This window comes from Protopterus annectens, chromosome 12.part0, assembly GCF_019279795.1.
Source record: "Protopterus annectens isolate FY-2018-M chromosome 12.part0, PAN1.0, whole genome shotgun sequence".
NCBI lineage: Eukaryota > Metazoa > Chordata > Ceratodontiformes > Protopteridae > Protopterus > Protopterus annectens.
In genome coordinates this window covers 974216648-974243859 of record NC_056746.1, presented here as the reverse complement: position 1 = coordinate 974243859, position 27212 = coordinate 974216648, and positions in this window count along the sequence as shown.

Sequence of the window (27212 nt, the reverse complement as noted above, 5' to 3'; positions counted from 1 at the left end):
ACATAGGTAGAATACATACATAGTACACAGGTACCATACATACATTGTACCTTAGCCAGTGTTTGTGAGCAAGAGTGAAAATTATCAAGTACTCTAGGTGTATGTGTACCTTATCCACTTTCACTAATCATGGTTTAAAATGTTCTACCAGGATGTTGGTGCTTCCCATCCTTTTAAAAATGCTGCTAAACAAAACCAGCATAATGTTCTTCCCCCTAACTTCCTCCACTAGGAAAAAGCAATATTCAGTAATTTTACATACAAGACAATTAAAACAAGGGAGAAACAGAGCAATAAAGAATCAGGGATATTAGACAAACTTGAGGACAGGAGACATTAAACAGAAGGAGAAAGGAGGAGGCATAAAATTATGCTGAGTTCAGTGCGTTAACAGATTCTAATCCAAAAACGTTCTTCCGTACAAAGCTGAACAATCACTTAGTGCTCCCAGACGGGGTCTGAAGAATGTCTGCATGGATAAGCATCTACCCTGGTTAACAAAAAGCAAACAATACAACAGTGCTCCTACAGACAAAGGCTGAAAAAGGTCACATGGATTAGTGCTCTACTCTGGTAAAGAAGGCATCCTGCTGAACCCTCAGCTCAGGATCACCACACCATTACAACTTAAGCACCATTCCATTTACAATGCACATAGCTGGATTAACACCATCCCTTCAGTAGTAAACATGCCAAGAAATTCACACTTTCATACTGTATCTCTGCTTTTATGCATACTCCTGCTTGGCTTTTTCACACTGCCCGATCCATAACCCCCCCCCCCTTTTTTTTGGATTAGTGGCTACATACATTTACTTAGCTCATTAAAACCTTCAACACAACTGCTGCCTCAGCTTGCCTTTATAATCAGTTAGGCATAATTAGCCTCACCATTTTCCCCTGTCCTTCACAAATGTAAATAAAGTCAGCAAACATAGCTACAACAATCTCATTTTCAAAACTCAGCACTCTCGTTTTCAGTATGGAATTAAGTACTGACTTGTAAGCCAGCCACATAACCCAAATGAAAACTAACAAGGGTAAGCCATTAAACCCTTTAACAGGCAAGGGCCTGAAAAGCAGGAAAGGTGCTTGAGCTTTACGTTTTGCGGTAATAACCGAATAGGTTACATTATGCTCTCCATAAAAAGTGATGCACTGGTTTTTAAATGCGTAGCAATTGTTTTGACAAGGACTGCAACCTCCCAGACAAGTGACAGAACAGATTATAGCCAGCATCTCCCTTAGACAATAAACTAAATGAGAACAAAGGGGAGCTTGCCTGGCTTTTATGGCTTGCATTGTGTTGAACTTGCTCAGTTACTCTACAGCCACAAGCTGATGTGTGAAAAGTAAAAATAGGCAAGTGGCTGCTGGTTCACCCACCATGTGTTTAGCAACACAAAGACAGCATTAGTTGAGGCACACCACCCTTATGTATATTCACTAACTCAAGGAACTCTACATGTAGAGTTCCCACAGCAGGCACAATGTAGCAGACCTGAAGATAACTGCCACGTGCTAAGACCACCAAACTGGAGGTTAGGCTGTTTTGGATCTAAAATCTGTCCTGCTTCCTGCCACCCAACCTGTGACATAAGTGATGCACATGGGGCTGATAAAGCTCCTCAAGCAGGACCCATCCAAACACAGGGATGCCTAGACCTTACCCCCAACGGAACAAGCAAGCTGATCAAGCAAAGGTAACGAAACCACTAGGAAGTCTAGCAGGAGGAGTTTGGACAGGGGAGTGTGCTAGTGGCATTCAGCCTTTTAAACTAATATGCTTAAACTGAACCACCTTAATGCAGTAAATGAGTCTGTCAGCAAGGGAAGTAAGGATGTGGAAGCAGAAGTGTTAGCTTATATATTACATACACACATTCTTCCTCACTGTCTACAGCAAAACAGGAGATACCCATAGGCTTCCAATATATTTTGTTACTATTCCCAAGCTAAATAACTTCATCACGAACCTTCAAAAATACTCCAAATCATCCATCTTTCCTATAAAGAAAATGTCTTAAACCTAAAAAGGTTTGGCACATTTATCTTAATTTTCTCCAACCGATTACACACGTCTATAGCATGACTTTGTAACCATTGCACATCTGCCAAGTCACTTCCTGGTCTTATTAAAATTAAAACTGCACAAAAGGAATGGATGTTTGCTACGACAAACTGACACTCAATGCAAAAATAGTAGATCGTCAATCTATACAAGTCTACCCAACTAAATCACTACTCCAAGCAAACTCAATACAGCACAATCTATACAATAAGAAACCAACTCCGACACTACCTTACTTGCTTCACTTGACCTCGGGTCTTGCACAGACTGGCTACTTTACAGCAAGAATGGTTAGATTAAAAGGTGCACACAAGTGTGAACCAGGCCAAGACTGAAGCCTGGGACAGCCATGGCTTGACAGCTTACAATTCATGCTGCACTACCACATAGGTTCATAGGTGTGTACTAGGCTAATGGCCCTGAAGCCTTTACAAGCCTAACCCATAGGATTATCCTGGCATCGTGACACCCAACCTTAGTTCCTAATGCCTCTGTCAAGTAGAGCCACTGGAGTGATCCCTGGGGTGAATTTTCTATTTCCCATCCACTCATCAAGACTTCTCTTGAAGTGGGCCAGTGAGGTGCACTGCTTGAGGTGTATGGAAAGTCTATTCCATAGCATGGGCAGTCTGGGTTATGAACCTGTCCCTCCAGCATGTTCTTTCTCCAATTCACATACTTGTATCACACTCCCTCATTAAAGCTTATCACCTACGAGTTATATAGTTAATACTCGTATTAAAGATTTTCCATACAGACCCACACATCACCTTTAATATTTCTTGTTGCTTTTCAGGAAAATGTTTGGCTGTGACAAGAAAAATGCAATTCCACTACATCTTCAGTGCAACTTGGACATCCCCTGTATGGAAACAGCAACATATATCAATACAAAACAAAAACCACAGCAGGTAACAATCTACTAAAGAACACACAAAATACAGAACTTATTTAAACAGTTTCACAATTAACCTGTAATTTAAAGTGAAAAATAAAATCCAGTATTGCCAAGCATCGCACTTACCAATCATGCCAGGCTGTTCAACCACCAGGTGGTACCAAAGAAGCCACGCACACTGATGTGGCACTGTATCTTATGGTACACAGCTTTTGACCAAAACACTAAGAAAGCTGTGTCAACATGACTAAAACCTAGTACACACAACACACTAACAAACAGTTGAACACTTTGCTTTAAAGAACAGCAAACAAAGGTATACACAATTCTCAAATCATCTTAAGCAACATGTACTGTTTTATGTATGGTAGATACCTACTGCCTATTAGACATCTGCCAGCACTGGCTCTTCAAATGGTACTACCACAGCCCAAAGTGTTTTGCAGACCTATTTTTAGCTCCTGCTAACCCACCTACATTGCTGTATGGAGGTTATTTTTAACATGACAACATTTTGCTACTAAACTATTTAATCGCAGCATTCTCCATATATTAGACATCACACACCAAAAAATCCACCAGACACTCAAGACGTTTCTAGTGCGGCTTTTTTTCACCATCCATACACCAAGCACATGTTTTATTCATTTACATAGCCCAATACGGTTCTATATAGCGTACTCTGCTAAGTAAATTTTTACACTCATTACTTGTCAGTAAAAGAAAACTGACAGCTCCCACAGTAATACAAACAGATAAACGAAATTCACCTTTTTGTAATACACGAGCCCAAAGCAACTTTTTTGCAAAAAAAATTAAGAAACAAGATCAGAAAGACCAATACAGGCTGCTACACAAATAATGAAGATTGACAGCTGGCAAGCAAAGTAATGCCGTTGCTTATCAACCGTTTTAAATAAGACATCATGCACAAGAACATCTTTATTAAAATATTTTGGAGAGATTAAGTCACTGCATCGTTCTGGCACGTCCAACTAGTAACCGAATAAAGAGGCCAAAGAAAACAAGTTCCCGTACAGCTACACAAGGGAGTCGGAACGAAAAAAGAGACACATAAGGACAAGACAGATGACTTATTACAAACAACCGCAAATCTCACAGTTTTGACAGTCCAAAAGATATATACATTTTAAGACATATTACAGCTGTCACACACCCGTGATGCAACTGTGAACAACCTAAAAATGTCAGTTACTGCTTCCGTTTCTTTTACCTTTACTCTCCATAAGTTTTGCAATTGTAGAAAAAAATATAACTCAAGAAATTAAACAATCAAATACCAAGACTAAATAATTCAATTTACAAGCAACACTGCGCACTCTGATGCAATTTGCTTAAACGTCTAGGTCCAGGATTTCCGAGCCTCACTAAACCAAGACTATGACCGTGCAAACTCCTCCCAAACCCTCCACAACCCCAGGAACCATCATTGCTTTGCTCATACAAGGAACTCTTCAGTCTTAAAAACCCGTTCACCATCATTTGACAGGTAACTAACTGTATTCTGCAACCATTTCATGGGTCGGGCCCTCCTTCCCCCAAACCACATACAAAAGTAAAAAAAAATTGATTTTTTGGAACCCGGAATTGCTACCCACTATTAGGTGCAAATGGTAATACATACTAAGCTTCAAATGTAAGTTGCATTTACACTCAACTCACTTGTGTTAATAATTCAATCCGCCTTATTTGGTGAAAGGTATAGCCTCTGTGTCCTCTCCCTAGGATCTGGAGGGCCGTTCCACTTCCGTTTAAGTAAACACTTCCGCTTCCTTTAAACCCCGCCCCTTCACCGTTGCCTATTATAGCAAATGTAGGGGCTACACAGGCAAGATAGCACGGACAGGTGACGTCACGGGAGCCATGGTAACTACGCTGGGGTGACGTAATCCTAACTGTTACAAAGAATGCTCGGTACGGTCTTGTTTTAGTTTGGTATATGTTAATAATTGGCTATAGAGGTTGAAATGAACTTTTGTTTATTGCTACGGACTGTTCCCATGTACTGCTATCTAGACGTATTAATTTTCCAGCTTTTTTCATCATTAAGTTTTTTCTATATTGCTACGTTAAACAGTTGATTGGCATTTTAATTATTTTTAAAATAAAATTATTCTGTGTGTGTATTTATATATCTTGCCAGGGGAGAGCGTTTTGCCAGAAGATCCCTTTTCAGGCTCGGCACTAGGGAGAGAGAAATCCTACAAATATGAAATTAAAGTTAAGATTCTTATAAGAGAGTTTGCCAAGGCTGTGCAGATGTTAATAAAGTGATTTAAATAGCGATTGTAATGATGATTGCTAGTGCACGATAAATGACGGATATACAAGTTGCTCCACAGTTAGAAAAGTGTGTATTGTACATACGCTAAGTAACAAACTCCTTAGTGAAATGATTTGAAGGAAAAAATATTAGACATATCGAAGAAAATGTTCCTACAGTTTGTATTACAAGGTAAGTAGCCGAATACTTAATTGTACAGGAGGTAGTGCAGCATTAGAATAGCATGGTCTGATAATGGTGCATCCGAATCGGTGTTTTACCTCGTTTAACGAATTAAGGTGAGTAAAATCGTAGTTAAAATAACCTGAGTAACATTTATGATACAATTTTACAATACCCAACACCCCTGTAACTTCTTTCTTTTGAGAGCAGGATTTTCAGTTCAACTTCATGACTTTAAAAGAACTGTTCATTCTTTGGCATACATATCCTTAATTAGCTTTCTTTGGGAACTGTTATGTTCCATTACTACTACATGTAAGGATGAGTGTATGTAAGGATGAGTGTTGTTAGTTAATTAACAAAATAATAAGATGTTCGTCGTCTCTCATTGCTGCAGTCTTGACAAATGGGTACTCCGCTGCCCGCCATCGGCCCGAATACCAAAGGGCTAGAACCGGCGTCGGTCACGGGCGCCTGAGACTGACGTAAGTACTTGTCAGTACAAATGCGCATGACCGACGCCATAACCTCAGTCTTTCTTGCCGCATGGTCTTCAGCAGAAGCAGTTTTTGCAAGTGCCGTTCGGCGTTCTGGAACTGTCGGTTTTCGAGTTTCAGACCGGATACCAAGTTGGCTAAGTACCCTGTTGGGAACATTTTTTGTCTTTTTCTTGCCTCAGTATTGCCGGATGTCAGAAAAAGTTAATAACTGTATTTCTTGTGGGAAACAGATTCCTCATAGGGATTACCATTCACTCTGCATTCCTTGTTTAGGGCCTGAGCACGACGTTGTTGGGTGTCGCTTTTGTGCTACTTTTAACAAGCGTACTATTAAACGTCGGTTGGACTGTGCTAGGCTGGTGTTTGGTAAACGTTGTAATTATAACATGCCGTCGGATTCTCCGACGACCGCTTCTTCTAAGAAGCGCAAAGATAAGTCTTTGCGGTCCAAACAGGATGAGGCGTCCACTCCGGACGTCGGTTCTGTGGAACCACTGACTGCTTCAGTGGCTCCTTCTGACAGTTTACCAGTGTGTCTAGGGGAGCCTTTGTTACTGCAGGAAGTGGCTTCTCCTGTGTTAGGCCAGGCTGAGGGTGCTTCTTTGTTGTCAGTGGCTTCCTTCCCTCATAGGGTAGTTAGACCTCCTCCTTCTCAAGGCAAAGGCCATTCTAAATCTAAGTCTATCCCTGCTGGTGCTAATCCCCAGGGTCCAGCTCCTAGGAAGCACATGTTAAAGATGGCTGAAGATTTGATTACCTTAATTAGGGGTTCCATGCCCCCCCCCCTGTGAAGAGGCCCAGGATAGACACAGAGTTGGGGGGTCTAGTTCAGTCTTCCAATGAGTCCGATTCCTCTGTGGAAGAGCTTCAGGATTTCCCTCCCTATTCTGATTCGGAGGCTGAGGACGCTACTCCCTCTGCGTCCCCTCCAGAAGATTTTTCTTTCTCTGAAACTTTGCATTCCATGAGGGAACATTTCCAGTGGGATGGCCAGGATTATTCTGATTCTCGTAAAAGGCTGAGAGAATTCTTGTTTTTACCTCAGCACAGGCCTTTGGCTATTCCCCCTGTACTGGATGTTGTTCAGGATGTATTTTCTGAGGCTGCCCTTAACCCAGATTCTCTGCCCCTGCCCCAGTTAAACCAGATAGATACTACAGGGTTCCGGAAGCTCACAAGTACTTGTATAAGAGTCCTAGGGCTGATCCAGAAACTATTTCTCAAGGCCCCAAAGGTGTTAAGGCTTCTGTGGTTAAGAATCCGGTTCCTCTGGACAAGGATGCTAGGGCCCTGGATAGGTGGGGTAAAAAACTGTATACCTCTTCTACTTTGGCTATGAGAGCTTTAAATTGTCAATTTCATATGCTCAGGTATCAGAATTATTTGCTAAGTCAATTGAAATGTAAAGTGGATGCTTTGTCTGAAGGTGTTGACTGTAAGGAGCTTTAGGATTTAGTGCATACTTCAGACCAGGTTGGTAAGCATTCTTTGCAGTGTGGTTTTGATGCTTTACAAGCTTCTTCCAGGGTGGCTGCTACTAGTTCTGTTGTTCGCAGACATGCCTGGCTTAGAGATCAGACCTTGTCGGAGCATGTTAAGGCTCGCATTATGGATGCTCCTTTGCAATCTGATGTTCTTTTTGGCCCTCCAGTGGAATCAGTTTTGAAAAAAATGGAGGAAAAAGCTAAGTCTATGCAGGCGGTAAAGGACTTCTTACAGGTTCAGCCCCCTAAGTTCAGTAGGAATTGGCCTGCTAGGGGATGGTCTTTTCCCTCTTCGGATTTTCATTCTAGGGGCAGGTCGAGGCGTGGTAGAGGTAGGGCTTCCTCTCAGGGCCCTGTGACTTCTAGGCCTTTGAATTCTTTTACCCCTTCTGCTGGGGTGGGCAGGGGTCAGTCCTTTCGGAAGCAGTCCCAATGACCTGTGTCTTCAGCTGCGGACTCTGCTTTGCTGGCAGCTCCTCTAGGAGGAAAACTGGGACTTTTCAAAGGGAATTGGCATTTGGTTACCCAGGACAAATGGGTATTGGACATTATAACTCGAGGTTACAAGTTTTATTTTCACACATTCCCTCCTTACAAAGGTATGCCGGATGTGCCTCATCAGCAAAGGCTGGAAGCGCTGTCACAGATTTTTTTCTCTGCTCGGTTGGGAGCAATACAGGCAGTTCCTTCTGTGGACAGAGGCACGGGGTTTTATTCCCGTCTTTTCTTAGTGCCAAAGAAGGGAAATACTTGGAGGCCCATTCTGGATTTATCCATTCTAAACACCTTTCTGGAAATTCCGAAATTCAAGATGTTGACACTGCAGCAGCTGTTGCCTATGCTAGGCAGAGATCACTGGATGGTGACTTTGGATCTCAAGGAGGCCTATCTTCACATTCCTATCAGGCCCAGTTGCAGGAAATTCCTGAGGTTTCGGACTGGGAATTTGCATTGTCAGTTCTCTGCATTGCCCTTTGGCTTATCTACTGCCCAGGGTATTCACAAAGTCCTGGCTCCAGTAATAGCTTTTCTCTGGCTAAGGGGAATTCAACTTTATCCTTATCTGGACGATTGTTTGATACTGGCTCAGGGCAAGCACAAACTTCTTCGACATCTGCAGTATGTGATGACAGTTTTCAGATGCCTAGGGTATTCTGTGAATGAAATAAAGTCCAGTCTAGTACCCTCACAGGAGATGTGTTTTCTGGGTGTGAGACTGAATACAGCTACTCAGATGGCATCTCTTACCCCGGACAAACAAAGAAATCTTCACCTATACTTCCAACAGCTATCCGTAATGTCCAGGCTGACTGCAAGGACAGTCCTTCAAGCCTTGGGGTTCATGGCATCTTGCATTCTAGTACTTCCCAATGCCAAACTGCATATGAGGAAGCTACAGTGGTATCTCAAAAGCGTTTGGACTCAACACAGCCACGATTTGGATACTGTCATTCGTATTCTACCTTGCATTCAGAAAGAATTTGTGTGGTGGGCTCAGGAATGTCACCTAAACAAGGGACTCTCTGTGACCCAACCGGAGGCAAGTCAGATATTAACAACAGCCACCTCGGAGTCAGCCTGGGGAGCTCATTTCAAAGGAAAATGGATTCAAGACCTTTGGCCCCCGGCACTGCTTCACTTGCATATCAACATGAAGGAGATGCTGGCAGTTCAATTTGCATTGAAAGCATTCAAGGATCTACTTCGACCGGGACTGGTGTTGATTCGAACAGACAACACAACTGTCATGTGGTACATCAACAAGCAGGGGGGAACTCATTCTTACCCTCTTTGCAGACAAGCAATGCTGTTATGGGAAACTGCTTTGGATCTGCACATCACTCTTCGAGCACAGTTTCTGCCAGGAGCACAAAATTCGTTAGCAGATGTTCTGAGCAGACAGATGGTGGATCCTCACGAATGGAAGTTGGACCCTCAGGTATTTCGTCAGTTGACCATGGCTTGGGGAACTCCAGACATAGATCTGTTCGCTTCTCCTCTGAATTCCCAACTACCTCTGTTTTGCACAAGGCTGTTTCATCCAAAGCCTGGAAAATAGATGCACTATCCTTCAGTTGGAGCAACCTTCACGTGTATGCCTTTCCTCCTCTGCCTCTTCTTCCAAAGGTCCTGTTGAAAGTCAGGAGGGACAAACCTTGCATGATCCTTATAGCCGGATTGGCCTCGTCAACATTGGTACCCTCTGCTGAGGAGCCTAATTCACGGGACACCTTGGCCATTACCACGGATTCCTCATTTATTGTCTCAAGAAAACAATCATTTTCTCAATGTCAGGGTGCAATCCCTACACCTGACAGCCTGGCGCATTCAGTTTTAGAGGATGAGGGCCTTCAGCTCCCTCAACAAGTTTTGGATGTCCTTTTGGAAGCCAGGCGTCCTAGTACTCAAAGTTTATGCTGATAAATGGAAGAGATTTTTTCTTTGGAGTTCAGCTAAAGGCCTTGATGTCACGTTGCCTAATTTGAGTTGTACTTTGCAATATTTGACTATGTTACTGGACAAGGGTTTGTCCTTCTCTTCTATAAAAGTGCATGCTGCAGCTATTTCTGCTCACTATGATGGTGATCCTCCTTTATTTTCACATCCTTTGCTTAAACAGTTTCTTAGATGGGCAAAGAATATAAGACCCCCACGAAGGGCTCCTACTCCTGCCTGGGATCTTAATTTTGTTTTGGAAAAGCTGACTCTGCCTCCTTTTGAACCTGCAGCTACGGCTGAATTGAAGTTGTTGTCCTGGAAGACTGCTTTTTCATTGGCTGTTACTTCTGCTAGAAGGGTATCTGAATTACAGGCTCTCATGGCAGTGGAACCTTTTCTGATTTTTCACCAGGACAGAGTTTCCTTGCGTACTAATCCTACTTTTCTGCCTAAGGTAGTTTCTAATGTGGCATTGAACCAATCTATACATTTGCCTACTTTTTATGCTAACCCCCAAAATGAAGGGGAAAGAGTTTTGCATTCTTTGGATGTGCATAGGCAGTTACGGTATTATTTGTTCAGAACCAATGAGTTCCAGCGATCTCAACAGTTATTTGTTTCGTTTGCTGTGGCTTCAAGTGGGAATGCTGTCTCGAAACAAACTATTTCCAAGTGGATCGGCCATTGTATTGCTTTTTGTTACTCTCATCATGGTAAGGAGGTTCCAGTTGGGATCAGGCCTCATTCTACTAGGGCTACGGCCACCTCTACTGCTTTTTGAGAGGGTGGCTACTAAAGACATTCTAGAGGCAGCTACTTGGAGTTCTGTACATACCTTTACAAAGCATTATCATTTGCCTCTTTATTCTAGGTCTAGGGCTGGGTTTGCCACTGCAGTCTTACAGGGCATGTCTGCAGCTCCTCCTGCTATTTAGTTGGCCAGCCCCCCTTTTTCCGTTGCTCTGGGATTCTACCCATTTGTCAGGACTGCAGCAATGGGAGACGAACATAGTACAGTTTTGTACCTACCATAAATGTAGATGTTCGAGGATCTCCATTGCTGCAGTCCTATTTTCCCACCCTCCTTCCCCCTTTTTCGTTTTAGATTGGGGTTTTTTGGGTGGTGTTTTCTTTTTTGCATTCTGACGTCTGAGGCAAGAAAGACTGAGGTTATGGCGTCGGTCATGCGCATTTGTACTGACAAGTACTTACGTCAGTCTCAGGCGCCCGTGACCGATGCCGGTTCTAGCCCTTTGGTATTCGGGCCGATGGTGGGCAGCGGAGTACCCATTTGTCAGGACTGCAGCAATGGAGATCCTCGAACATCTACATTTATGGTAGGTACAAAACTGTACTTTACTGTTCCTGATTATTTTTCAGTGAAACTGATATATTACTATTTTTCTAAAAAATAGTATATTATTATTACTAGTTAACTAAAGTAACGTGTATTCATAGCCAGATTTAGGCACCAGCAAACCCTGTGGTCGCTGGGGGCCCCCAACCACAGCATGTTATCTTATTCTGATATTTTGTTACGTCTGTCAAACCAACAAAAGCTAGTACCATATGGATAATAAATTCAAAGATCTTTCTGGTTGTAGAAACATTTCTTTTTTGTTAAGTAACAGGCATCAGAATTCTATTGAATATTTTACCACTGACATAGTGCCAGTGGCTTAGTTAAATCCTGCTGTTGGATATTTTCTCCACTTCCTATACCCATGGCTGCAGGGGGCCCCCCTTATCCTTGACTGTGTGGGGGCTCCACAAAAGCGACTGGAGGTTGGGGAAAAATGAGGAAGAAAAATGTATTTTATTAATTATGCTCTTTAACCTGAACAGGGCTGTGATATGACCCTGTTAGGATGAAGTTGATAATGAACATGAGCAAGGTAAGCACTAGAGAGATCCGTAGCCCAGAGTGATTTATCTCATAGGTTTATACTAGGCTATCTGCCCTAAGGCGTGTATAAGCCTAGCCCAAAGTTTTGTGGCTTACGCCACCCCTTATATGAAATAATACTGTGCCCATTAGTTTGTTGTGCCTCTGTCCAGCAGTGACACAGAGATGATTCCCGGGGTAAACCTACGATCTCCCATCCACAGGTCAAGATTTCTCTTGAACAGAGCCAGCAAGGTGCTCTGCCTCACATGGACCGGGATTTTATTCCACAGCATAGGAGTCTCTGAGTGATAAATCTATCCCTCCAGCACGTCCTATTTATATCCGTGCTAAGGTTTAAGTCACTTGCTCTAGTGGTTTTGGTGGATTTGGATTTTTTGAGTTGGAGCATGTCCATTAATTCCGGGTTGGACATGGCCTTGTATGTCAGGCACATGTCACCTCTGAGCAGACGGTATGCACTGAATAGAGCTGGAGTTTCTTCAATCTGGCAGCATATGACAGATTTTGGAGTCCCTTTATCCTTTTGGTGAGGAACTTTTGGGTCTCTCCAATTGCTGCAGATGTCTGGTGAGATACATCCCGAATGGGGCATTGTACTCTATCATTGGTCTGATAAGTGAAGAGTACAGGGAAACAATGACCTCACTAGATCTGGATGTGAATCCCTTCATGATCAGGTGGGCAATGTAGAAGGTCTTTCTAACCACTTTAGCAACGTGAGTGTCAAAAGAAAGGCCACTATCAACCTGGGTCCCCAGGTCCCTGATAACCTCTTCTGTGCTTAGTGGATTGCCACCTATATGGTAGCTTGGGGTTACCTTGTTTTTCCCGAAGGGTATGACTATACATTTTTTGGCGTTTTAACTTCAGGCCATGGCTCTGCCACTAGCTATCTGTTTCCGTGAGTCCCTTTTGAAGGATATCCGTGTCCGATGCACTTTCCACTATGGCGCCCAGTTTGCAGTCGTCTGCAAACTTTGTCAGCCAAAGTCCTCCCATGTTGGCCTGTACTTCTGAGAAATAGATGCCGAACAATAGGGGGCCAAGGACCGAGCCCTGTGGGACACCACTTGTGACCGGCTTGGAGTCTGACATAATGCCAGCAACTCTAACCCTGTGGGTTCTGTCCTTAAGCCAGTTTGCAACCCATCTTGTGACATATGGGTTTACATTTAAGCTGGTAAGTTTTTCTACAATACCGGTGGGGTATTGTGTCGAAAGCCTTTGCAAGGTCAAGGTAGGCTGTATGGACTGCCTTTCCCTCATCAATGGCCTTGGTGACTGTTTCGAAGAAGTCGACCAAGTTCAAAAGGCATGATCTGCCCTTGACTAAGCCAAACTGGATCTCGGTGCAAAGTTTGGATTTTAAGAAGAGCTGATACTACTTATCATCAGGGATGGTTTTCTCTTTCAGGGAGTTTTAAAAAATTCATGCATAACATCGGATAGTATAACTCTAGATTCCTTTGCTTAAGAATTCAATGCAATCCCAAAAATAACCGAATAAAAGCTCAGAATCATTACTACATTTTAAATATTACTCTAATGCACTTAAAAAGTTAGTAGAATAACACTTTTTGCATCAACACGTATTTTTGGGCAGTAGGTATAAAACTCAGTTCTCTGGATTGATTGACTGTTTGTAATCCTGAATGATTTACCAGTAAATCAAACCCTTTACAAAGAAGAAAGCAAATGTGTGAACAAAGTCAGGGAAGGTCTGTCAAATCAGGGACAGTGACAGGTGTGTATTACTGCTCAATGAGGTGAATAAGTGACTTACCCTGCTACTATTTGATGACTGCTAAACAGCAGTCACTGATCTGATGTGGCAGTACCAGTGTTGCACAATATAGTGGTGTTTGTAGAAATAACTACAAAACTAGGACTACTATGGCTTATGCTTGTGTGTGTGTGTAAACAAATAAACCAAAAATGATTTTTTTGTAAAAAGTTTGGCAAAAAAAATTTACCCATTAAATTTTTTCCCGGGGGTGGAGAATTCTTGTTTTTACCTCAGCACAGGCCTTTGGCTATTCCTGTACTGGATGTTGTTCAGGATGTATTTTCTGAGGCTGCCCTTAACCCAGATTCTCTGCCCCCTGCCCCAGTTAAACCAGATAGATACTACAGGGTTCCGGAAGCTCACAAGTACTTGTATAAGAGTCCTAGGGCTGATCCAGAAACTATTTCTCAAGGCCCCAAAGGTGTTAAGGCTTCTGTGGTTAAGAATCCGGTTCCTCTGGACAAGGATGCTAGGGCCCTGGATAGGTGGGGTAAAAAACTGTATACCTCTTCTACTTTGGCTATGAGAGCTTTAAATTGTCAATTTCATATGCTCAGGTATCAGAATTATTTGCTAAGTCAATTGAAATGTAAAGTGGATGCTTTGTCTGAAGGTGTTGACTGTAAGGAGCTTTAGGATTTAGTGCATACTTCAGACCAGGTTGGTAAGCATTCTTTGCAGTGTGGTTTTGATGCTTTACAAGCTTCTTCCAGGGTGGCTGCTACTAGTTCTGTTGTTCGCAGACATGCCTGGCTTAGAGATCAGACCTTGTCGGAGCATGTTAAGGCTCGCATTATGGATGCTCCTTTGCAATCTGATGTTCTTTTTGGCCCTCCAGTGGAATCAGTTTTGAAAAAAATGGAGGAAAAAGCTAAGTCTATGCAGACGGTAAAGGACTTCTTACAGGTTCAGCCCCCTAAGTTCAGTAGGAATTGGCCTGCTAGGGGATGGTCTTTTCCCTCTTCGGATTTTCATTCTAGGGCAGGTCGAGGCGTGGTAGAGGTTGGGCTTCCTCTCAGGGCCCTGTGACTTCTAGGCCTTTGAATTCTTTTACCCCTTCTGCTGGGGTGGGCAGGGGTCAGTCCTTTCGGAAGCAGTCCCAATGACCTGTGTCTTCAGCTGCCGGACTCTGCTTTGCTGGCAGCTCCTCTAGGAGGAAAACTGGGACTTTTCAAAGGGAATTGGCATTTGGTTACCCAGGACAAATGGGTATTGGACATTATAACTCGAGGTTACAAGTTTTATTTTCACACATTCCCTCCTTACAAAGGTATGCCGGATGTGCCTCATCAGCAAAGGCTGGAAGCGCAGGCACAGATTTTTTCTCTGCTCCGGTTGGGAGCAATACAGGCAGTTCCTTCTGTGGACAGAGGCACGGGGTTTTATTCCCGTCTTTTCTTAGTGCCAAAGAAGGGAAATACTTGGAGGCCCATTCTGGATTTATCCATTCTAAACACCTTTCTGGAAATTCCGAAATTCAAGATGTTGACACTGCAGCAGCTGTTGCCTATGCTAGGCAGAGATCACTGGATGGTGACTTTGGATCTCAAGGAGGCCTATCTTCACATTCCTATCAGGCCCAGTTGCAGGAAATTCCTGAGGTTTCGGACTGGGAATTTGCATTGTCAGTTCTCTGCATTGCCCTTTGGCTTATCTACTGCGCCCAGGGTATTCACAAAAGTCCTGGCTCCAGTAATAGCTTTTCTCTGGCTAAGGGGAATTCAACTTTATCCTTATCTGGACGATTGTTTGATACTGGCTCAGGGCAAGCACAAACTTCTTCGACATCTGCAGTATGTGATGACAGTTTTCAGATGCCTAGGGTATTCTGTGAATGAAATAAAGTCCAGTCTAGTACCCTCACAGGAGATGTGTTTTCTGGGTGTGAGACTGAATACAGCTACTCAGATGGCATCTCTTACCCCGGACAAACAAAGAAATCTTCACCTATACTTCCAACAGCTATCCGTAATGTCCAGGCTGACTGCAAGGACAGTCCTTCAAGCCTTGGGGTTCATGGCATCTTGCATTCTAGTACTTCCCAATGCCAAACTGCATATGAGGAAGCTACAGTGGTATCTCAAAAGCGTTTGGACTCAACACAGCCACGATTTGGATACTGTCATTCAGATTCTACCTTGCATTCAGAAAGAATTTGTGTGGTGGGCTCAGGAATGTCACCTAAACAAGGGACTCTCTGTGACCCAACCGGAGGCAAGTCAGATATTAACAACAGCCACCTCGGAGTCAGCCTGGGGAGCTCATTTCAAAGGAAAATGGATTCAAGACCTTTGGCCCCCGGCACTGCTTCACTTGCATATCAACATGAAGGAGATGCTGGCAGTTCAATTTGCATTGAAAGCATTCAAGGATCTACTTCGACCGGGACTGGTGTTGATTCGAACAGACAACACAACTGTCATGTGGTACATCAACAAGCAGGGGGGAACTCATTCTTACCCTCTTTGCAGACAAGCAATGCTGTTATGGGAAACTGCTTTGGATCTGCACATCACTCTTCGAGCACAGTTTCTGCCAGGAGCACAAAATTCGTTAGCAGATGTTCTGAGCAGACAGATGGTGGATCCTCACGAATGGAAGTTGGACCCTCAGGTATTTCGTCAGTTGACCATGGCTTGGGGAACTCCAGACATAGATCTGTTCGCTTCTCCTCTGAATTCCCAACTACCTCTGTTTTGCACAAGGCTGTTTCATCCGAAAGCCTGGAAAATAGATGCACTATCCTTCAGTTGGAGCAACCTTCACGTGTATGCCTTTCCTCCTCTGCCTCTTCTTCCAAAGGTCCTGTTGAAAGTCAGGAGGGACAAACCTTGCATGATCCTTATAGCGCCGGATTGGCCTCGTCAACATTGGTACCCTCTGCTGAGGAGCCTAATTCACGGGACACCTTGGCCATTACCACGGATTCCTCATTTATTGTCTCAAGAAAACAATCATTTTCTCAATGTCAGGGTGCAATCCCTACACCTGACAGCCTGGCGCATTCAGTTTTAGAGGATGAGGGCCTTCAGCTCCCTCAACAAGTTTTGGATGTCCTTTTGGAAGCCAGGCGTCCTAGTACTCAAAGTTTATGCTGATAAATGGAAGAGATTTTTTCTTTGGAGTTCAGCTAAAGGCCTTGATGTCACGTTGCCTAATTTGAGTTGTACTTTGCAATATTTGACTATGTTACTGGACAAGGGTTTGTCCTTCTCTTCTATAAAAGTGCATGCTGCAGCTATTTCTGCTCACTATGATGGTGATCCTCCTTTATTTTCACATCCTTTGCTTAAACAGTTTCTTAGATGGGCAAAGAATATAAGACCCCCACGAAGGGCTCCTACTCCTGCCTGGGATCTTAATTTTGTTTTGGAAAAGCTGACTCTGCCTCCTTTTGAACCTGCAGCTACGGCTGAATTGAAGTTGTTGTCCTGGAAGACTGCTTTTTTATTGGCTGTTACTTCTGCTAGAAGGGTATCTGAATTACAGGCTCTCATGGCAGTGGAACCTTTTCTGATTTTTCACCAGGACAGAGTTTCCTTGCGTACTAATCCTACTTTTCTGCCTAAGGTAGTTTCTAATGTGGCATTGAACCAATCTATACATTTGCCTACTTTTTATGCTAACCCCCAAAATGAAGGGGAAAGAGTTTTGCATTCTTTGGATGTGCATAGGCAGTTACGGTATTATTTGTTCAGAACCAATGAGTTCCAGCGATCTCAACAGTTATTTGTTTCGTTTGCTGTGGCTTCAAGTGGGAATGCTGTCTCGAAACAAACTATTTCCAAGTGGATCGGCCATTGTATTGCTTTTTGTTACTCTCATCATGGTAAGGAGGTTCCAGTTGGGATCAGGCCTCATTCTACTAGGGCTACGGCCACCTCTACTGCTTTTTTGAGAGGGGTAGCTACTAAAGACATTCTAGAGGCAGCTACTTGGAGTTCTGTACATACCTTTACAAAGCATTATCATTTGCCTCTTTATTCTAGGTCTAGGGCTGGGTTTGCCACTGCAGTCTTACAGGGCATGTCTGCAGCTCCTCCTGCTATTTAGTTGGCCAGCCCCCCTTTTTCCGTTGCTCTGGGATTCTACCCATTTGTCAGGACTGCAGCAATGGGAGACGACGAACATAGTACAGTTTTGTACCTACCATAAATGTAGATGTTCGAGGATCTCCATTGCTGCAGTCCTATTTTCCCTCCCTCCTTCCCCCTTTTTCGTTTTAGATTGGGGTTTTTTGGGTGGTGTTTTCTTTTTTGCATTCTGACGTCTGAGGCAAGAAAGACTGAGGTTATGGCGTCGGTCATGCGCATTTGTACTGACAAGTACTTACGTCAGTCTCAGGCGCCCGTGACCGATGCCGGTTCTAGCCCTTTGGTATTCGGGCCGATGGTGGGCAGCGGAGTACCCATTTGTCAGGACTGCAGCAATGGAGATCCTCGAACATCTACATTTATGGTAGGTACAAAACTGTACTTTACTGTTCCTGATTATTTTTCAGTGAAACTGATATATTACTATTTTTCTAAAAAATAGTATATTATTATTACTAGTTAACTAAAGTAACGTGTATTCATAGCCAGATTTAGGCACCAGCAAACCCTGTGGTCGCTGGGGGCCCCCCAACCACAGCATGTTATCTTATTCTGATATTTTGTTACGTCTGTCAAACCAACAAAAGCTAGTACCATATGGATAATAAATTCAAAGATCTTTCTGGTTGTAGAAACATTTCTTTTTTGTTAAGTAACAGGCATCAGAATTCTATTGAATATTTTACCACTGACATAGTGCCAGTGGCTTAGTTAAATCCTGCTGTTGGATATTTTCTCCACTTCCTATACCCATGGCTGCAGGGGGCCCCCCTTATCCTTGACTGTGTGGGGCTCCACAAAAGCGACTGGAGGTTGGGGAAAAATGAGGAAGAAAAATGTATTTTATTAATTATGCTCTTTAACCTGAACAGGGCTGTGATATGACCCTGTTAGGATGAAGTTGATAATGAACATGAGCAAGGTAAGCACTAGAGAGATCCGTAGCCCAGAGTGATTTATCTCATAGGTTTATACTAGGCTATCTGCCCTAAGGCGTGTATAAGCCTAGCCCAAAGTTTTGTGGCTTACGCCACCCCTTATATGAAATAATACTGTGCCCATTAGTTTGTTGTGCCTCTGTCCAGCAGTGACACAGAGATGATTCCCGGGGTAAACCTACGATCTCCCATCCACAGGTCAAGATTTCTCTTGAACAGAGCCAGCAAGGTGCTCTGCCTCACATGGACCGGGATTTTATTCCACAGCATAGGGAGTCTCTGAGTGATAAATCTATCCCTCCAGCACGTCCTATTTATATCCGTGCTAAGGTTTAAGTCACTTGCTCTAGTGGTTTTGGTGGATTTGGATTTTTTGAGTTGGAGCATGTCCATTAATTCCGGGTTGGACATGGCCTTGTATGTCAGGCACATGTCACCTCTGAGCAGACGGTATGCGACTGAATAGAGCTGGAGTTTCTTCAATCTGGCAGCATATGACAGATTTTGGAGTCCCTTTATCCTTTTGGTGAGGAACTTTTGGGTCTCTCCAATTGCTGCAGATGTCGGGTGAGATACATCCCGAATGGGGCAATGTACTCTATCATTGGTCTAATAAGTGAAGAGTATAAAGGAACAATGACCTCACTAGATCTGGATGTGAATCCCTTCATGATCAGGTGGGCAATGTAGAAGGTCTTTCTAACCACTTTAGCAACGTGAGTGTCAAAAGAAAGGCCACTATCAACCTGGGTCCCCAGGTCCCTGATAACCTCTTCTGTGCTTAGTGGATTGCCACCTATATGGTAGCTTGGGGTTACCTTGTTTTTCCCGAAGGGTATGACTATACATTTTTTGGCGTTTTAACTTCAGGCCATGGCTCTGCCACTAGCTATCTGTTTCCGTGAGTCCCTTTTGAAGGATATCCGTGTCCGATGCACTTTCCACTATGGCGCCCAGTTTGCAGTCGTCTGCAAACTTTGTCAGCCAAAGTCCTCCCATGTTGGCCTGTACTTCTGAGAAATAGGTGCCAAACAATAGGGGCCAAGGACTGAGGCCTGTGGGACACCACTTGTGACCGGCTTGGAGTCTGACATAATGCCAGCAACTCTAACCCTGTGGGTTCTGTCCTTAAGCCAGTTTGCAACCCATCTTGTGACATATGGGTTTACATTTAAGCTGGTAAGTTTTTCTACAATACCGGAGTGGGGTATTGTGTCGAAAGCCTTTGCAAGGTCAAGGTAGGCTGTATGGACTGCCTTTCCCTCATCAATGGCCTTGGTGACTGTTTCGAAGAAGTCGACCAAGTTCAAAAGGCATGATCTGCCCTTGACTAAGCCAAACTGGATCTCGGTGCAAAGTTTGGATTTTAAGAAGAGCTGATACTACTTATCATCAGGGATGGTTTTCTCTTTCAGGGAGTTTTAAAAAATTCATGCATAACATCGGATAGTATAACTCTAGATTCCTTTGCTTAAGAATTCAATGCAATCCCAAAAATAACCGAATAAAAGCTCAGAATCATTACTACATTTTAAATATTACTCTAATGCACTTAAAAAGTTAGTAGAATAACACTTTTTGCATCAACACGTATTTTTGGGCAGTAGGTATAAAACTCAGTTCTCTGGATTGATTGACTGTTTGTAATCCTGAATGATTTACCAGTAAATCAAACCCTTTACAAAGAAGAAAGCAAATGTGTGAACAAAGTCAGGGAAGGTCTGTCAAATCAGGGACAGTGACAGGTGTGTATTACTGCTCAATGAGGTGAATAAGTGACTTACCCCTGCTACTATTTGATGACTGCTAAACAGCAGTCACTGATCTGATGTGGCAGTACCAGTGTTGCACAATATAGTGGTGTTTGTAGAAATAACTACAAAACTAGGACTACTATGGCTTATGCTTGTGTGTGTAAACAATATCACTGATTTTTGTATGTGCATTTACCCATAATGCCGAGACAGATGTTATTCTTCTGGGTATCAGTAAAAAATGTACTTGACAAGTAATTTTATTTCAAAAGTAAGACACAAGATATATCACAGAACATTCAGACATTTGGATCTTCCTGGAGTCTGGTGGCCCTCACTCAGACTATATCAGTGGATACTGGGGGCTCCCTTAATCATCCTTGACTCTGTGGGGACCCCCACTAAAGCTATTGCTGGTTGAAGAAAAATTAGGACAAAAAAATGTATCAATTAGCTGTTTAACCTGAACAATACTGAGATGTGACCCTTTTAGGGTAAAGTTAATAATAGCCTATGGATTCAACCACACCCAGTCCTGTTCAAATGTGTGGATAAAGAAAGCTGCTGGGGATCTGGTAATTGTGTGGTTATTACAACTTTAATTTTTATCACAGTCAAACCTTAGAGGTGTGCATATGAAGCCATTATAGCTTGTGATTGAGCTGAGGACAGTGTGGTCATTGTTTATTTACTTTTCTCACTGACCTCAGAGGTGTAAAAAGAAGGTTACTGTAGCTTGTGTAGGGATGGTGTACTGTCTAAGAGCAACAAATAAGAATATATTACTGGAGTCATTCTCACAATCGCACGTCGGGCACCTCTACATGGGGCTGACTTTGGGGGTTAGGAAGCATGTTATGTATACATATATCAGCAATCACTTAAAATGTATGGCTAAGGCAATTTAAACCTCTACTTTCATCCTAGTCTAACATTAGAGGGATGTATAGGCAGTGACTGTCTTTTGTGGGGGGTTAGGGAAGGAGTAGGTATTCCTAGATAAGACCTGTGTATTTCCACAACTGGCTTGTTAGTTTATTGTGAGCTACTATTTTGTCAGCTTTGATCATTAAGCCTTGGGCACAACTTATGTCTTCCTTGAAAGAAAAAAAATTAGACAAAATTCTTTACTTTTTCATGATTTTTGTTTAGGCCACCAAGGGAGTAAAATGCTCTAAAATGCATCCCAGGGCACATATATAACCCCTATGGCTTTGGGGGCACCCGCTTAATTGAGTTATTTCCTAAATGGTTATTACTGTGCTGTCTTGGTCAGGAAAGGAGTGCTAAAAGGATGCAAAGAAAACTAAGGCTGAACAGCAACAATGAATTTCTTTCCTTAATAATAATTTTTGTTCAAACCATTATTGGGTGAAAAGGTAATTAAAACCTTGGCTGGTTTGTTTTGGTATAGCCTTCCCTTGTGAAGCTGTAGCATAGGATACAAAGAGCTGGTCAGATTTTCTGAAAACCTTAGTTTTATCCAAGTAGTAACGAAGTTGCCTGTGAATGTCCAAGGAATGCAGGAGTCTTTCTCCTTTGTTCTGTGGATTTGGGAAGAAGGCGGGTAAGTGGATGGTTTGATTTAAAGCCACACTGGAAACCACCTTAGGCATGAAGGATTAGTTCGTAGAGAAACTCTGTCTAGATGGAAAATGAGGAAAGGTTCCACCGCCATTAGTGCCTGCAGCTCTGAGACTCTTCTAGCTGAAGTTATTGCTAGCAGCAGGGCAGTCTTCCATGATAGAAACTGTAGATCTGCAGAGAAAGCTGGTTCAAAGGGAGGTAGAGTAAGATTTTCCAGAACAAAATTGAGGTCCCATGTTGGTGTAGGTGCTCTCCTGGGGGGTCTAAGGTTTTTGTCCCTCTGAGGAACTGCCTTAGAAGTGGATGTGAAAATAAGGGTGGATCTGTGTTGTAGTGGGCTGAAATCGCTGATGCATGGATTTTAATGGAAGAAAAAGAAAGTCCTTTGTGCAACATCTCAGTTAAATACTGTAGAATCTGAGGCATGTGAGGCTGAAGTGTGTTTTGGCCTTTAGCTTGGTTCCAGGTGCAAAACCTTTCCCATTTGTCCGAGTAGGCCTTCCAGGTGCTGGGCCTCCTAGCTTCCAGAATAACATCCATAACTGCTTGGGAAAGAGTAGCTGGCTAGATGCTTAGTTGATTTGCCATGCAGCCAGATTTAAGGTTTTGAGCTGACTGTGTAGAATCTGATTGTTTTGCTGTGTGAGCAAATGGGCAATTTGTGGTAAAATCCAAGGTGGGCCCTGGGCCATATTCCTTAATAGTGGGTACCAGTGCTGGTGTGGCCAGTCTGGGGCTAGGAGTATCCGTCGTGGTCTCTCCTTTCTGACTTTCAGAAGCACCTTTGTGAGGAGAGGCAATGGAGGGAAGGCATATACTGTCAGGTTTTTCCACCTGAGAGTGTGTCTACTTTCCAAGCTTGATGAAGTGTCCTTGTACAAAATTTTGTTAGCTGACAGTTTTGGGGGCTGGCAAACAGGTCTATGTCTGGAAGGCCCCATTTCTGAGTTATCATTGGGAATACTTGTGGATCCAGTTTCCACTCGTGGGGATCCATGATGTTTCTGCTGAGGTAGTCTGCCAATGTGTTCTTTTTTCCTGGCAGGAATTGAGCTTGTAACTGGACTTGGTAAGCCAGTGCTGCATTCCACAAGGTCATTGCTTGCCTGCATAGAGGGTAGGAGTGTGTGCTCCCTTGTTTATGTACCACATTACTGTGGTGTTGTCCTAGATGTAATAGGTTCTTGAAGGCTGTCAGAGCATTCTGTACAGCTAGCATCTCTTTTTGATTGATGTGCAGATTTATTTGATTTGCAGTCCATACGCCTTGAACGCAGTGTCCTGCCATGTGTGCCCCCAGGTGTAGTCCGATGCATCTGTCATAGTTTGCCTGGCTGGGGGCAAGGTGAAAGGCTGACCCTTGTTGAGGGGACATGCCTGTGACCACCATAGAAACTCCTGTTGTAGGCAGGGAATGAGAGATATCATTGTGTCCAAGCTGTGGCTGTGTTGAGACCATATGCTTTTTAGGTACCATCGTAATTTCCTCATGTGCAGCTTTGCAAATGGTATTAGTAGTATGCAAGATGCCATGAAGCCCAAGGCCTGCAGAATTTTTCTTGCAGGGAGTTGGGTCTTTGTTACCATTGTTTTGAAATATTGAGTCAGTTGTAGTTGCTTGTCTGGCGTCAGATAAGCCTTCTGGGCTGCTGTATTCAAGCTGGCACCCAGGAATGTCATTTTGTGAGGGTACTAGTTTTGATTTCTTTTTGTTTACTGTGTACCCCAGGCAACTTAGAAGATATTTTACAAAAGCCAGATGTAATAGGATGTCCTTGCTTTCTGCTTGGATGAGGCAGTCGTCCAGGTATGGGTATATTTGAATTCCTCTTTGTCTGCAGTATGCATCTACTGGTGCCAGGCTTTTGTGAAGACCCTGGCTGCAGTAGATAAGCCAAAGGGCAGTGCAGAGAATTGGTAATGGGTTGAACCTGCAATGAAACGGAGGTATCTTCTGCAACTCTGTCTGATAGGGACATGCAGGTATGCCTCCTTGAGGTCCAACGTTACTAGCCATGCTTTCTTACCCAACATGGGAAGAAGCTGCTGTAGTGTTGGCATCTTGAATTTGGGTACTTGTAAGAAGGTGTTTAGAATTGAAAGGTCCAGAATTGGTCTCCAGGCATTGTCCTTTCTGGGGACTAGAAAGAGTCTTGAGTAAAATCCTTGGCCTTGCTCTCGTGTAGGTACCAGTTGAAAGGCTCTCATGTCCATGAGAGCTGTAATTTGTTTTTGTGTCTCTGCCCATTGATTTTGTGGCAGGTTTGGCATTCCTCTTTTCATTGGCAAGGTGTGGAAATGGAATCTGTATCCTCGTGAAATTATGTCTAGAACCCATTTGTCAATGTGCCAGTTGTCTTCAAAGTGCGAGTTTTCCTCCCAAGGGAGCTGCCAAGAGAGTGTTGCTTGGCCAGATGAGGTGCAAGTTATTGAGTTTGCCTTCTGGTAGTTTGGAACCTGTCTTTTCCTCCCTTCTATGTTGCAGTGTCCCATTGTTGAGGTTTGTATTGGGCGTGTGGTTGTCCTCTGCCTCTTGGGCATCTGTATTTACCCCTCTGTGGTCTGTCAGCAGCTGGAAAGAACCAATTCTTTGTTGGCCAATTTCTGCTGAAGTGAGGGGGCTGTACCTGTAGAAAATCTTTGACTGTTTGCATAGATTTTGCCTTATCCTCCATTTTCTTTAAGACTTCTTCTGCTTTAACTCCAAATAGAACATCCTGCTGTAAGGGAGCATCTAGAAGCTTTGCTTTAACATGATCAGGCAGAGTTTGTTCCTTTAACCAAGCATGTCTATGTATAACAGACCCAGTGACAGCTGCTCTGCAGGAAGCCTCCAAAGAATCAAACCCACATTGTAAAGTATGTTTGCCCACCTGTTCAGTTGCATGCAACAGATCCTGCATTTCTTTCAATTAAGACTGTTGAGGGAGTGTGCTCATTTTTTGTTTTAACTGAGACATTAGAAATTGCTGATATTTTAGCATGTGAAATTGGCAATGTAGTGCTCTCATAGCTAGAGTGGCTGAGGTGTAAACCTTTTTCCCCCCACCTGTCTAGTGCCCTGGAGTCCCTTTCAGAGGGTACAGGATTTTTTTCCATAGAAGCCTTAGCCCCTTTGGGACCCTGGGAGATGGTCTCTGGATCAGCAACAGGACTTTTATAAAGGAATTTGTGGGAATCGGGAACTCTATAGTATCTGTCTGGTTTGGCTGGAGCAGGAGGCAGAGAATCTGGGTTCAAACTAGATTCTAAGTAAACATCATCCACAATGTCTAAAACTGGGGGGATGGCAAGTGTTCTGGGGGAGTAAAAGAAACTCTGAGCATTTCCTGAGTCAGTAGTCCTTACCTTCCCAGTGAAAATGTTCCCTCATAGTGTGTAAAGTTTCCCCAAAGGAGTAGTCTTCAGGAGAAGCTGAGGGAATAGAATCCTCAGCATCAGAATCTTCATAAGGGGAGAAAGGGTAATCTTGGTCCTCAGAGGAGCCTGAGGAAATAGACACTTGATCAGAGGAGGCATAATCTTCCTCTTGTCTAGGCCTTTTGTCGGGTGGGGGTTGGGAACCCCTGATTAAAGAGATCAAATCTTCAGCCATTTTAAGCATCTGTTTCTTAGCCATGGGGCCTTGAACTGGAGACTGAAGTGCAGTCTTTTTAGGTTTAATAGGAGTCTTAAGCTTAGGATACGTTTTTATGGTGAGCGTCATCGGTCTGAAGACTCCTTCAGAAACCGAAGGTGTTTCTGCAGCACCGACAACTCTTTCTGCAGTGTCGTCTGTAGGGGCTAAACAAAATGGCTGCGTCGGCCTAGCACTCTCCGCCAAAGGCTCCGAAGCGGTCTCTGGTTCCAAATCTGCGGTAGTCAGGGGCTGTGTCGGAGCCTCACTGAAGACCGGTGAACCGGAGACCAGTCCAGCCGAGGCCTCGGAGTCTGGCTTGGGTCTAGGCTGCCTATCCTTATCCTTGCATTTTTTTGTGCACGCTGGTAGTCGGTTGCTTCGACGGCATTGTGTAGTTACATTTTCTACCGAAGTAGTGTCGTGCGAAATCAAAGTGTCTTTTTATAGTATGCTTATTAAACCTAGCACAAAAACGACAACCAGTGACATCGTGGTCTGGGCCTAGGCAAGGTATGCAATAAGAATGAAAATCCTTATGAGGTATTTGCTTCCCACAAGAAATACAATTGTTAACTTTTTCTGACATCGGTCTGAGGCAAGAAAAGTTTCCCCAACGGGGTACTTGAGATATATATGTATACTCCTGGCACGGTTCCCATAATAGGCTTTGGAAGTGGGTAGAGAGGGAAAGCACTTTACCCTGAGGGAGGAAAGCCCGCAACTGGTCTGTTCTGATCCTACAGCCCAGAAATATTTTGCCCTGTTGGGGGTATCCAGGATGATTTATGGATTTTGAGGGTGAACCCCAGGCTTTGAAGCGGGGAAGTGGTGAACCTCGGATGGTTTTAAAGGGTACCCTCTGCTTCTGCTAGAATGAGGATGTCGTCTAGGTAAGGATAGATTTAGACACCTCTGGTTCTGCAAAAGGCTATAGCTGCGGCTAGGCATTTTGTAAATACCCTGGGTGCGGTAGATAAAGCAAAGGGCAAGGCTGTAAATTGAAAGTGAGAGCAGGGCCCAGTTAAATGCAAGAATTTTCTGTGGGAGGGTTTTATGGCGATATGGATATATGCTTCCTTTAGATCTAGTGTGGCCATAAAGGCCTAGGCTGGCAGTAGTGGGAGCAGAGTATGAAGGGATAGCATTCGAAATGATGGAACTTTTAGGAATAGTTTAGGACAGCTCTAGTATTGGTCTCCAAGGCCCATCTCTGGGGACCAGAAATAGTCTCGAGTAGAAGCCTTTTCCTTCCTGTCCTCGAGGGACAGGTTCTAGTTCAGAAGGTCTTGCAGTATCTGAGGAATGAGATGCAGTTGATTTTTTGTGAGGAAAAAGAATGCCCCTAGGAAGGAGCTTTTCTTTCCAAGAAAGAAAAAAAGAAGTTATGTACTCACCATAACGTTGGTAACTTCATTTGTCTGCAACCTGTGGGTATCTGATCCGTCCTTGGATCCGAGCCGGCAGCTTTCCAAGCTAAAAGATCCGAGCTCTCAGCTCCTCCCCTTACCCATAATGCCCTGCCACCTCCCTCCAGTCCTCAGAGTTTGCCAAACAAGAAACAGACTACGAACCTCGAAAGAGGAACCCTAACCAAATGCAAGACCAGGTAATAACCATAAAACTGGTTAGGGGGAGGGGGGGTCGGTTGCAGACAAATGAAGTTACC